This window comes from Musca domestica, unplaced genomic scaffold (genome assembly GCF_030504385.1).
Source record: "Musca domestica strain aabys unplaced genomic scaffold, Musca_domestica.polishedcontigs.V.1.1 5, whole genome shotgun sequence".
NCBI lineage: Eukaryota > Metazoa > Arthropoda > Insecta > Diptera > Muscidae > Musca > Musca domestica.
The window spans coordinates 20365765-20378947 of NW_026712346.1; the positions used below are offsets into that span (position 1 = coordinate 20365765).

Genomic DNA, 13183 nt, shown 5'->3' on the forward strand with positions numbered 1-13183 from the left:
TTTGTGGGGTCACTGTTGGTGGTAGATTTGTAATAAAGAGGTGGCATTGGAAATGTGTACTAAAAGTGCACGAAAAGTACTTAATAGTATTGTATTTAGTACAATTGGGTATTGGCTGATCAGATAGTGATTGAAATCTGAAATTTGGTATTAGGGTCCCTGTTCGTGTAGGACATATGGAGGTCGTTTGGGAAATGTGTACCATAATTGTATGAAAATTATTAATGGAACTATATTTGGTATTGGGTGAAGAGATAGAGCTGAAATCCCAAAATTTTATATTACGGTCACTTTTGGTTTCTAGGATTCACGTATGGATACGTTTAAATAGTTTTAGACAGAAAAATTGGATGTGGGTCAATTGTGAAATGGTTTTACTAAAGCCCTCCTCGGTAGACTTAAAATGAGAGATTTTGAAGACTTTTTGGCGTAAGAGGAAAACCTTTTCCTATTATTCTTTCCGACAAAGAAAAAGCTTGAATAATATATAAAAACTTAAAGTCTGAAAATTTAGTGCGGTATATGAATTTTTGATAAATAATATTGTCAAACTGAACAAATTGTGGATTTTATGTACTAAAAAGGCCTAACATGAACTGACGGAACGAATTTAAAAATTTAAAGTGGACTTTTCGCTGAGAAAGTAGAGAGCACTTGATAGTTTAAATATATTTTGACTTTTGTTATGATTATTCAACATGTTGACTCTTTATGGCGGAGGCACCGAAGGAGTGGGTTCATATTGTCGAAATCGCATTAGACCAAGTTTGATATAAATATAACGATGTGCCAAATATGGACTACTCCCGTCACTTTGTATGATATATGGGATTTTTGGAAAATTTTGAACTTTTGTGGAGGTGGTACCAGAAATAGTGCACCGGTGCATTCCATTTTTACACTTGGTCAATGCTGATAGAGGTGCATAGAATCTGAAACTTATTTCCAATTTTAAACGAATAGTGAAAAAAGTCTTTTTTGGGGGAGATACCAGGAGGAGTGGATCGAAAAGTTCCATTATCACTCTAGGTCTGATATAGGTGGAAGTGTTGCGTTGTGCGAAATTAAAAGAAACACTGATTAATTGTTTCACATATTAAAAAATACATATTCAAATGCTGCTTTAGAGAAGTATTGGGGTATACTATGTTTAACAAATTGTATGCTTATTTCAAATGTTATGAGCGTAATGGTTATTCCCCTTTGTGGGGGACGTACCAGATGGAGTGATTCGCTATATTCCATCTTCATACCAGATCTTGTGTTGCAAAGTGCGAAATTTGAAGACAATCTGACCCTAATCTGACGGATTGGTCGAAATTTTCATATTTCAATTTCGTTCAAACCGTGCAAATCCTAATATTTGAATTTGTAAATCTTGTTGTAAACACATTAACATTTTTCCACAGATCTAATGTAAATATGAGATATGGCGGTTCACTTTTCCAGTACCACCTCCACAAAAGGCTATAATTTTAATTAAACTTTTTTCGCAAAATTGGATATAATCGTTCAATTTTCTTTAAACTTTGCACATCCGAATATTTTTGTAAGATGATGTTTGAAAATGAAATACATCGGCACACTGTTCTAGCTAGATATACATTTTTTAATGAAAATGCATACACATTTCCGATTAGGTGAAGGAAGTAATCTATATAGTCAAAACGTGGCATGTCGTAATATTTATATAAGAATTATTTTAGATGCCAAATGAAATAGAATATACAACTCCTTGGTACCTACCCCGCAGGTCTAAGTATATTAAAATTAATGGATATACGGATACGGCAAAAAATCAAAATGTATATATATAAATTAAAATTATAAAATTTAAAATTATTTCACACAACTATTCTGCCATGGCTTGAAATCGAAATATTAATATTTAATTTTAAAAAACTTTAGAACACTTAATGGACAAAGTTTCCAGGTGTCAAGCCTATTAATAGTGCATTAAGTTTAACACCTGCATTTACGCGCACATGTTCAATCGCTTTTAACACTCATGGCCCCTCGGGTAACATCGCGGCAATTGGTCACTTTTGCCCCCTGCCCAACCACATTACCCATGTCGCATGGGAATTTTCTTACCTTAACTGTAATTTATTTCATCTGTTTGACATATCTTGGTCTGGTCGCGCACTTAATTACCACAATGTGATTCAAGTTCATTTGTCTAATTCCCTATGGATAAGATTTGGTGGCATGACGTTGCTAGATTTTATTGATATGCGTTTAATAAGTGTTTGAGTGTTTACAAAATAAGTTAATCGGGAGTTTGTATCAGATTTAAGAAAAGTAAAATAATCTCCTTTCAAGAAAGTGTTGGAAAGGTTTTGTTACAAGAATGATTTTATGTTTTTTATTTTCAATCCATGACAGTATTGGCAATTTCTCTTTGTATAAATTGATGTGTGTAAGTTTACCAAAGTAAACATTTTCCCAATTATGACAATTGTATAAAATTGCTTCTTTACCAAAGATGAAGAATATATTTATCATCGAATCTTCGTTCCACATCCTCATGTTCAGGTCGCACACACTTAAAGGATTTTGATATCATGAATTTATTGCATGTAACATTTTAATATTTTTTTCTTATATATTTGTAGTTCTGTCTGAGTTTTACCGTTTAACACAAATAACAAGGTCAGCAAGTGAATGTCATGGCCAATATAATTGTCTCTAAATGTGCTACTGGTTTGTGGTGTTTAGACCATCACAAGTCATTACTTTGAGTAGTTGTGGAATTCGAAAAGGCTATGATTAACACTGGTCTTTTGATTCTTAAATTGTCTGATATGTAGGTATTGTGAACAAACTGTACGAACGATACATACAACAGACGACAATCTCACCATTGCTATTATCATATACATAAATATTATGAGTTACGTGTGCTGTTTTGCTATATCACGTTTATGTATCACGGACATTAGGTATTGGTAGTTCGTTCTTGTTTTGACTTTCGTGCTGGAGGTGTTTTAAAGATCTGTTTCCATTTACAGCGAGTGTGGATTCTTTCCAATATATTCTTTTTCTTTTCTGACCAAGTGTCAGGTTCCGCTTGTATTTGCTAGAAATGAAAATATTACTGCATAGAATAGGAGCAATTCTATACTGAATTTCAGTTAAATATACTGAAATTGAAATGTGCATACACAAGAAAACTTCAATCAATAAAATCACAAAAAGTTATTAGAAATAATTGTAGACATTCTACTAACAACAGCAGGCAGACAGACACATAAACTGTATCAGTAAAGAAAGAACAAATATCGGGCGGGGTCAACTATGCGCCACTATGCATATTTACAGCTCAAGCCGTTTGGAATTATACCAAAGCCTATAACGGCTTTAGAACGGTGGAAATTTGGAATCTAATGGAACTATTATATGGGAACTATGTAGTAATCAGTATCGATTTCCATTAAATTCGATGGAGGTACTTCTCTTGCTATTTATGTGTTATATTCGGTATTTGTGTTTTAAGTCAAAATTTCTATAAGAATTATTTAAAATTCGGAACTTGGAGTTCAAAATACATTCTTACTTCTGTGGCAGAACTTTTACACGGTTCCCTATAGCCCCCATATAGCAAAAACTTCCAATATTCGGTATTCTGAAAATTGTAGTGAATTTTTTTAGCGGAATCGTTCAAAATTCCGTATGTATTGTTTGAAATGGGTTCTATCTCTAGTGGCAGTAAATTGTCTGAATAGATCCATTTTTTTTGTTTATATTCCCCATATACCGATATATCCACATATTTGGTATTCTGATGATTTTAGCCACATTTTTCAAAGGGATTGTTTCAAATTGGACATTTAAAATTCGCAGATAACAACAACTATTTTAAAAGGTTATGCTTTCCTTAGTGTAGAGGGTACAGAGAATTCAGCCTGTCCGAACGTACTGCATTTTGATCGTATTTGTTGTTAACAAACCATATTTTGGAAGAAGGTAGATATATTGTAGAACAAGCAATTATTTAAATAGTTATACGTATTGAAATTTCGAATTTGAATCATGGAGAAGATATATGGCAACAATTGTATGTGTCAAAATTATTTCCGACTTGTCACTTCTATCACTATATATCATTACGGACAATTATAAAAATGTATGTATGTTTCTTAGCTTAAATTAGTGAAAGCGATTTCCTTGGTTAACACCATCGTACCATTAAATAAATGACATGACCTTTCATGAATATGACCTATGTCATTAAAGCGTATAATCAAAGAGACCATACTGAAACAAGGAGCAGAGCATCGAACTATAATTATAAGTGATAAAGTATCCCTTAATAAAGAAAGAATAACAATATGAACTTAATGTAAACACTGAAACGAATGAACAATGTTTTTTGTGGAAATTAAAACTTAAGTTAAGTATTCGCACATTTTCTACTGAAATGAAATATATGATAAAATGTACGTTTTCCATTAATGCTTATGTTCCATTTTTCCATTAATGCTTATTATTTTTAAGGAGATTTTGGTAAAAATACAAAATAAATAAATTAATTTAAGTAAAAAAACAAACTATTTTTTTAAGTTTTAATTTATATTTTGCTTATTATTTTTATCATTTATTTATTGTCATGACATTTTCTTAATCCCTAATAATATCCACTTCAGGCGTATAGTTAAATTGTCCTACAAACCAAGAGATTTTTTGTTTTATTTTTTCAATAATATTAACTATAAACTAAATAATATTAACTATAAATTAAGTAGTAAGACACCCTAACTTCTTATGTTGAAATACACAAGTTGGAACTACTAAAATGTATAGTTATAATTATGACTTAGACTAAAGTTTCCTAATTCAAAAAAATACAAGTTAAGAGGGTTCGTTCAAATAACAGGATTACTGTTGTTGGCCCAAATGTGTCAAGTAAAATGCTGCAGTAACTTGTACTACCAAAATAAATCATGGCAAAATTTCCATAAATTAAAATTGTAAATTGGAATAGTTAAGACACAAATAGTTAATTCAATAATATAATTCTACAATATTAACATTTTTCAATGTAACAAAATTCAATGTAAAAAAAAACAAAGTGTGTCAAAAATAAATTACTTCAGTTTTTGACTTTACATACACTATCCGAAAATTAAATAAAACAAGTTAAAAAGTGTTTGTCGGTTTTGACGACAGATGTATACCCTCAGCCAATGTTCGATTATTTAAAAATATTTTGACTTCCGTTATGATTATTCAAATTATTGACCCTCTATGGCGTAGGTTCTGAAGGTATGGGCCAGTATTGGTCATTTCGAATCGGACCTAAATAAATATGATATAAATATTACGACGTGCCAGGTTTGGACTATATTCATCACTTTATATGATAATTTTTTAGAAAATGTGAACATGTGCGTGAGGTACCAGATATAGTAGACCGAAGTATTCCATTTTCACGCTTCCTCTAATACATATAAAAATATTGGTATGGGCAATTTTACAATAAAATCGAACATTTTGTTGTAAAAAATCGCTGAATTGTTTCGCAAGTTAAAGTATTAAAAGTATTGAAAATTGTCACCCTTTGTGAGTGAGGTACCAGAAGGGGTTTACAAATATACATTATCTTCACAACAGATATTGTGTTAGCAAAAATGTTTGTATGTGTGAAATTTGAAATTTTGTAGAGGAGGTACCAGAAGGAGTAGACCGATATATTCCATCCATCCAGATCTTGGGTTTATAAAAATATTGGAATGTATGAAATTTGAAGACAATCACATTGTTACATCACATTTTTTAAAAGTTGTAAATATTCAAAATGTTGAACCTTTGTGGGGTAGGTACTTGATGGAATGGACCGATATTGTTCATTTTGCACCTGACGCAGCGCTGATGCAAATATTAGAATTTTTAAAGTTGGAGCAAAGTCGGATTATAGTGTCTCTTTAGCAAAAAATATATTCTTTGAAAATTTCGACCATTTGTGGGGGAGGTACCAGAAGGGGTGGACCGATATTGCTCATCTCCGAGCTCAATCTAAGTTTGAAAAAAAATATATATATAAAATATATATATTTTTCATATAATATATAAAAATATATATATAAAAATATATATATAAAAATATATATATAAAAAGATATATATAAAATAGATACTCCCTTCGAGAGTTATCGAGCGCACCAGCGAGACAGACAGACGGACGGACGGACATCGCTAGATCAACTCCAAATGTCCTGAAACGTATGTATTTGGTCCAAAGAGATCTAGGCTCTAAAACCGTTATTTCGACTAGGCACATTTTGACCGTATCAAATATATATACCCTCTGTAGCCATATGGCTGAGGGTATAAAAACTTATCAAAGGCCTTTGATCCGTCAATCATGCCGTGCTGTTGGAGGACATCGAGAATACTAAACTCCTTCCGTGTTTGAAATGTTGGATTGTCAATTATATGTGTGGACAACAGTCTTAGGTAGAATTCCGGAACAAGAAGTCCAAGCCTCGTAAAGTAAAGCAGGGGGTTCCCCAAGGTGGGGTCATATCCGGAATTGTTTAATCTGTAACTTGATATATATATATATATACATATATATATATATATATATATATATATATATATATATATATATATATATATATATATATAAAACAGAATGGTGCCGATCATGATGTGTACGCGATCCCTACGTATGGGGATGGTCGCCCCCTCGGTCGGCAAGGGTTGGAAATGATTGAGGTTGGGTGCATTCGATAGTTATATAAGGGTCTATACATCGACGTGGACCTTCATAGACAACTTTTGTCATACGCCATTACAATATTCAATTGCGAAACTTGAAAAAAAAACCGGTGAATAATGTCGCTAAAATCATCAAAATACCGAATACCGGGAGGTATTCGCTTAAATCAGCAAAATACCGAAAATAGGAATGGGAGCTATACCAAAACGTGAACCAGAATATATATACTTTGTCGGGTCTAAAATGTATATTTCGAGGTGATACAATGGTGGAGGGTATAAATAAAAAATACGTTAAATAGGTTTGAAAATTTTAAATCTCTATTTAAAATAGAATTCATTGACAGATAACAGGGCCCACTGAAGGGCTTGGGTCTCGAGGAGTACTTTTCCGAATATATGGACCTTGTATATCTGTTTTCTGTTTCTGTATAACTAAAATGAATTAAAACACCTTTAATTTGAATCTGGATTACTACCTCTCCCTCTCTCTCTCTCTTTATTAACTCTTTCTGAGCCGGATAAAAAATTACGTTGGTTTGTGTCTTTACAAATTACATTTAAATTTATCTTGACGGACATGACACAGTGTGCATTTAACTAAAAAATAGTGTTGCGAGTTCAATAACAGCAGCGGTTACACTATCCGCTGCTGTTATTGGAACAATTAGAGTAATTATTATAAAAAAGCAAATACTTTTTTACTCATTTATCAACGTGCGCTTGTAAGAATAATTGACAAACATTTATTAAGAAACCCAGTTTTTATTAATGAAAGTTTTAGAAAAACAACTCCCTAAGAAACAATTAGCTAACCCACATTAAATATGAAGTTAATCCTACAATTTGATTAAATGTTACGACTAAGGCTATTAAAATAACAACATTTTATTTCCATATTTTGTGGGGGTAGATTGTGATACAAAAGCCATGATGGAAAAAATTGTACTTAGCGGGAGTCAAATCTGATCCATTTCAAACAAATGTTACTCCCATTCAAAAACGAGTAAAGCATATAGTAGAGTATGCTTGAGTCCTTCTTTCACTATCAGAAGTACCACTCGAATTGGAGCATTCTGGAACTGTGTTATCTTGTGTTCGCTTTAAATATTTCAATTAGCTATTTGAGTGACAATTTATGCCCGTAAAATGAAACATAATTTGATTATGCAATGATTTTTTAATTTTAATTTAAGTGCAATTCTTTAATATCGTTTTGTATCGTTTCAGTGCGTTTTTGTTTTTGTATTTGTGGGAAGTATGTGAAACGAAATAAAAATAGACAGTTTTTAAAATTGTTTTTTTTTTTTTTCAAGTATAACACAATTTTTATTTGCTGTAACTTAACTATCTGTTATGTTGAGCAGATAAGAGAATTAAAACGACATGTATTTTTGGCATACTTTGGCATATGACAATTCTTGAGGAAATAAGTTAATATTTTTTCTCCCAACTCATGATTCATAGAGAATTAACTACATCAAAACCCATGTACATCTATGAGCCTAATATGTACAAGCATGTACTACATAGACTGACATTACCGACGACCATCCTCTTGCGTGTGACGTGAATTGTTATGCCATGTGGGTTTTGCTAGATATATGGATTAAGTGGTTTTTAATAACAAAAGTTACAATTTCATATCGTTAATACATTGCGTGTATTAAGATAATTATTCGGTAAACTGTCACTTTTTCTACATTCCTAACAAACCCAAGGAAAACCTAATCTCACATATGTTTGTCTCAAATGTCTGGGTCTCTAAACCAATAAAGAAACAAATTAACCGTATCATATTATATACAATATTAGAGTGTCCGTATTTTCAAAAGAAATATGATTTCGTACCCATATTTACTTATTTATTTTGCAAATCAAATCAAACTACTAGCCCATTCTCTTTACTAGGACATGTTGCCCGAAATTAATAGTTATTACTTGGTCACTAATAACAGCTTCTATATTTTTACTCGTATCGTCTTATTATTTATTTTTGGGTTTTTCGAAACAATTTTTTTGCAGTCGGACGTGCTGCCGTTACTCACTACTTACAAATTTTAAAGGAATATATAATTATATTTAGGGGCTTTAACTATTATTTCAATGTGGCAAATGTTGGCGTGTCATATATACATAGGTTCACTGTAGTCATAACGTTTTGGGTACAAGTATTTGAAGAAAAATACAAGCCTTATTTAAATGAAACCGCTTCAGGGTGTTTTGACATCGGTTGCAGTACCGATTCCGAACTTCAAGTATGAAATTTGAAACAATTCCGGTGAATAATGTCGCTACCGGCATGTACATGTTATTTGTGGGAGGTACCGTAATTTGAGGATGTATTATTTGGGGTCATACGCTGTATTACCCGTAGCCATAAAGATTTTCAAACACAAAATTTGAAGCGATTCCGGTGAAAAATTTTTCTAATATCATAAATATACCGAACAAAGGGATGTATATATATGAATGAGTGGACCTGCATAGAAAATTTTCTGTTATAGGCTGTAAAACCCATCACGTACTTCCAATATGATATTCGAAATAATTCCGGTGTATATTGTCGCTAAAATCATCAAAATACAGAATGCGAAAGGTGTGCAAAAATTTCTCAATTCGCTAAATTGACTTAGATTTATACACTGATCCACAAAATATATACTTTGTGGGGTCCATCATGGAATTCGTGTAGCAATAAAATATTTGGTATAAAATCAAGTAATTGATTAAGAAAATACGCATTACGCGAATGCATGCTAGAAATTTTGGCAGTAAAGTGTTAACATATATATATATATATATATATACGCTCAATTTGATCCTTGGGTGTGCTTTCCCAGGCACCCCGAATTCTTTAGAAAATATTGTGCTTATTTATTTCCGAATCTCTCTTGATCTTCCTATCTACGACACTCCCAAGGTTTTCTAAGGAGTTTAGGTCAGGTGATTGTGTCGGCAAAACATGAATTTTTGACTTCCGCAACCAATATTTGACAAGTTTTGATACAAGTTTGGGATCATTGTCATGCTGAAACACCCAAATCAGCCGAATATTTTACTCAGTGTAAGGGAACAACGTGATGTCCAACACATATTTGTAAACAAACCGATCCACAACTTTCTTTATTTTATGGATAGGCCCAAGTCCATAGAAAGAAAAACAGCGCCACGCCATTTTTGACCCTCCCTCATGCTTCACAGTACCTTTGCAACACTGCGGCTTGAGTCCTTAATTTTTTGGTCTTCTCACCGTAAAATTTTTCACGTCTGAGCCTTTAATATTAAACGTGGACTCATCCCAGAAATAATGTTTTTTCCATTGAACTTGATTCCACTTAATATTATCGTTTCCGAAAGCCTTTTTGATTTTTTTCAGATATAAATGGTTTTTTGATGTCTTACGGGCATGCAGACCAGCTGCCACTACTCGTCTACGCACTGATCTCGAGCTTATATCCAATGATTGCTCTCTTACCAATCCAGTTGAAGTCTTAAATAGTTGTTTTTTATTTCTGTCACAATTTGTGGATCAGTACGGGCTGAAGTTTTTCACGGCCTTCATCCGTTATGGACTGTTACTACAGATCCAGTTTCAAAAAAACCGACTTAGTATACAGAAATAATTATGAAATCACATAAATATTTATGAAATATTTCTCGGAAATCATTTTCTGTGATATGTTGTTTTGATAGTCACTGATAATTTGCTGTTTTATTCAGGTACTGTATTTGCTTCTAACAATTTTTTTAAATTTTTTGGGCAGTACTTAAACAACGAAAAGAAAAACCCATACTGTTGTAAAAAACTTCTCAAAAAGGATTTATGACAAGCGAAATTGTCGAAGGAAGCAAAAAGCGATAAATATCTCAGTAAAAACAACTGAAATTGCAGCGGTTATATGCATGTACAACAGAGTTGCTTTTGTTTTGTCCAAGCCAAAATCCGGTTAATTGACTTTACCAAACATTATTTTTTATATAAAAATGAATTTTGGTTTTATGTTTTAGGTTTTTAAAAAGTGAATACAGTACCTAAATTAAAACAAGAAAAACTTTCTCATTTTCTTAATTTTTGAAAAAGTTACAGGGCAGTCATTCTCTTTGTAATTTCAGTTGCTTTAGTTTTGGCCACCAGTGTATATATATATATATATATATATATATATATATATATATATATATATATATATTTTTTTTTTTTTTTTTTTTTTTTTGAAATGGAATTGCTACTCGACCAGCTTATTATGCAATAATTGTAGGGCTGCTACAAAAAAATAATCAGTGGGATATTGTCGTCAATATAATCAAACACGTAGTAAACAAATTAAGTCGTGAGAAATGGCTTTTAAACTTTAAACATATAAAGTACATATCTCCTCTCCTACTGAGATAACTAGAAAATGTATTTGTGATTTAAATTTAACATTGACTTTGTTTACCCTTAAATCAAATGTTATTGAATTGTTTTACATGGTTATTGCTTTCTACCAACAATTATTGGGGAGGTCTGCCTTCCAGAACACCACACAAACAACGTGAATAATTAACAACGCCATTCTCCAAGAAAACTTTTGTTGCATGATTTCGAGACTACGCTTCACAAAAAGCAAAGTCAAAGAAGAAGGTAACCCTTATTCGAGTGGCATAATAAATGAATGAAAACTACTACAATTGACAATCTGTATGAAGTCAGTAGGTAAGGACTGCCAATAACTGTTTGGGTTTGTCAAATTGGAAGAGGGCAAGGATAGTTATACTGATGTTTAAAGAAATTAATTGAACTTTTTTTAACTTTTATGAGAGTTACAGTACGTTTATATATATGAGGGTTAACCCACTTGATTTGGATTTAAATTGTCATATACATTACTTTTACTTCAAATAAATCCTCTCAAAATAGGTTAACCCTACAAAAAGTTCTAACATAAACGTGGCATTACATAATAACGAGTGAAGGAAGGCATATGAAGTTTCTTCTAGTCATTTTGCTTTGATTTTTATGGATAAGCCCACTTTTTAGCCTATTGGTAATGCAAAGAGAAGATAAGTCGGTGTAATGGATCAAAACAACCGGAGTCGGAACAGCTTGTTAAGCTTATGTCGAGACGCGGACAGACATTAACTGTTCCTCTTTAGGAGAATTTTCAGTCTACAAGAAACCAAGATATCCAAGAACAACAATTTCCATACCGAAATTACGGTTAAAACCTTCAAAATGCGGAAAATCAGTACCGCGATATGTTAGCTATATCAAAGGATATGAAAAAAATTTTACATGAAGAGTTTGTACGTTCAGAAATGACAATCTGATAAGTAAACTTCTGACTTGAAATTACATCTAATTTGATTGATTGGAAGATTGTTTTTGGAAAATATCACTTTTTGTGTCCTTTCGGTGATCAAAAAATGATTGAAAAGCAACGCGAGAAGGACTCTCTCTAATGAGTAAAAAGACATAATATACATCAACAAAATGTAGGGTAATCGCAAATCAATCATTGAGATCTGCAAAATGTGACTATTTTTTCGTTATCTTTTATCGTATTGCAATCATCTAGATATTGAAAATGATTAGTCGTAAAAAGATTATGCAGCTGCTTTAAAAGTGTCATAATTATGTATTTTTTATCATATTTTGAACAGATAAGGGCTTAAATGCTGCTTGTTATGTTATGCATATTGTGACATATTGTTGCGTTTCTGGAGTGGCTATAAAAAGTTGACTTATTGTTCATTTTAAATAGTGCGTGGAGTTGTCAACAGTAAAAGTGTATAATATTGAAAAGTGAAAAAAATATATATTAAAAAGTATTTTTTTATTTATTAATTTATTAACTTTTATAAAGAACAATGTCAGCGAGTCAATTTAAAAAAATAGAAAAAGCTAAAATAAAACGGATGACAAAAAGGATTTTTAGGCCTTCGAAGAATTGTTGCAGCAAAATGAGACAGTACTTAAACAATTTTTTAATTATAGAAAATTGTGTCTTTGAATGATTAATTCTCAATTTTACTAAAACTATGAATACTTATATGATTATTTGATAATCTATTTTCAGAAAGAGTTTATTACAAAAACCAGCGACGAAGGACCCCCATAATTCCTTCGGGCTGCCGTACGAAAGTTTTTTTAGATAAATTAGCCTGCCAATACAGCTGAGAGAGGACCAGTGTAAAGCTGAGTGCAGAAAGTGAAATTTGGTGACAGTAATCTAAAGTAATTTTATCCTTTTAACACATATATAAAGAATTAGTAAAATGGACAGACTTTTACATAGTTTATTTCAGATATTTGTCATCCCAAATACATTAGCAACGACAAGGATATGAACACAATCCTTCAGAAACATTTCGTTCACGTTAGAGACCGAGTTACAAAAAGAAAAAGTTCCGATTACTGTTCCTGATTTTTTATTTGTTGATTTTTAATTTTTCACTTTATTTTTTTTTTACTAAG

The 13183-nt window shown here is 31.8% G+C and overlaps 1 protein-coding gene across 2 annotated transcripts in view; it reads right to left on the reverse strand.

The window, feature by feature from the left end:
- LOC101899021 (phospholipid-transporting ATPase VA) overlaps positions 1-13183 on the reverse strand; it is a 46656-nt gene that overhangs the window by 15932 nt on the left and 17541 nt on the right. The gene's annotated exons all lie outside the window — the stretch shown is intronic.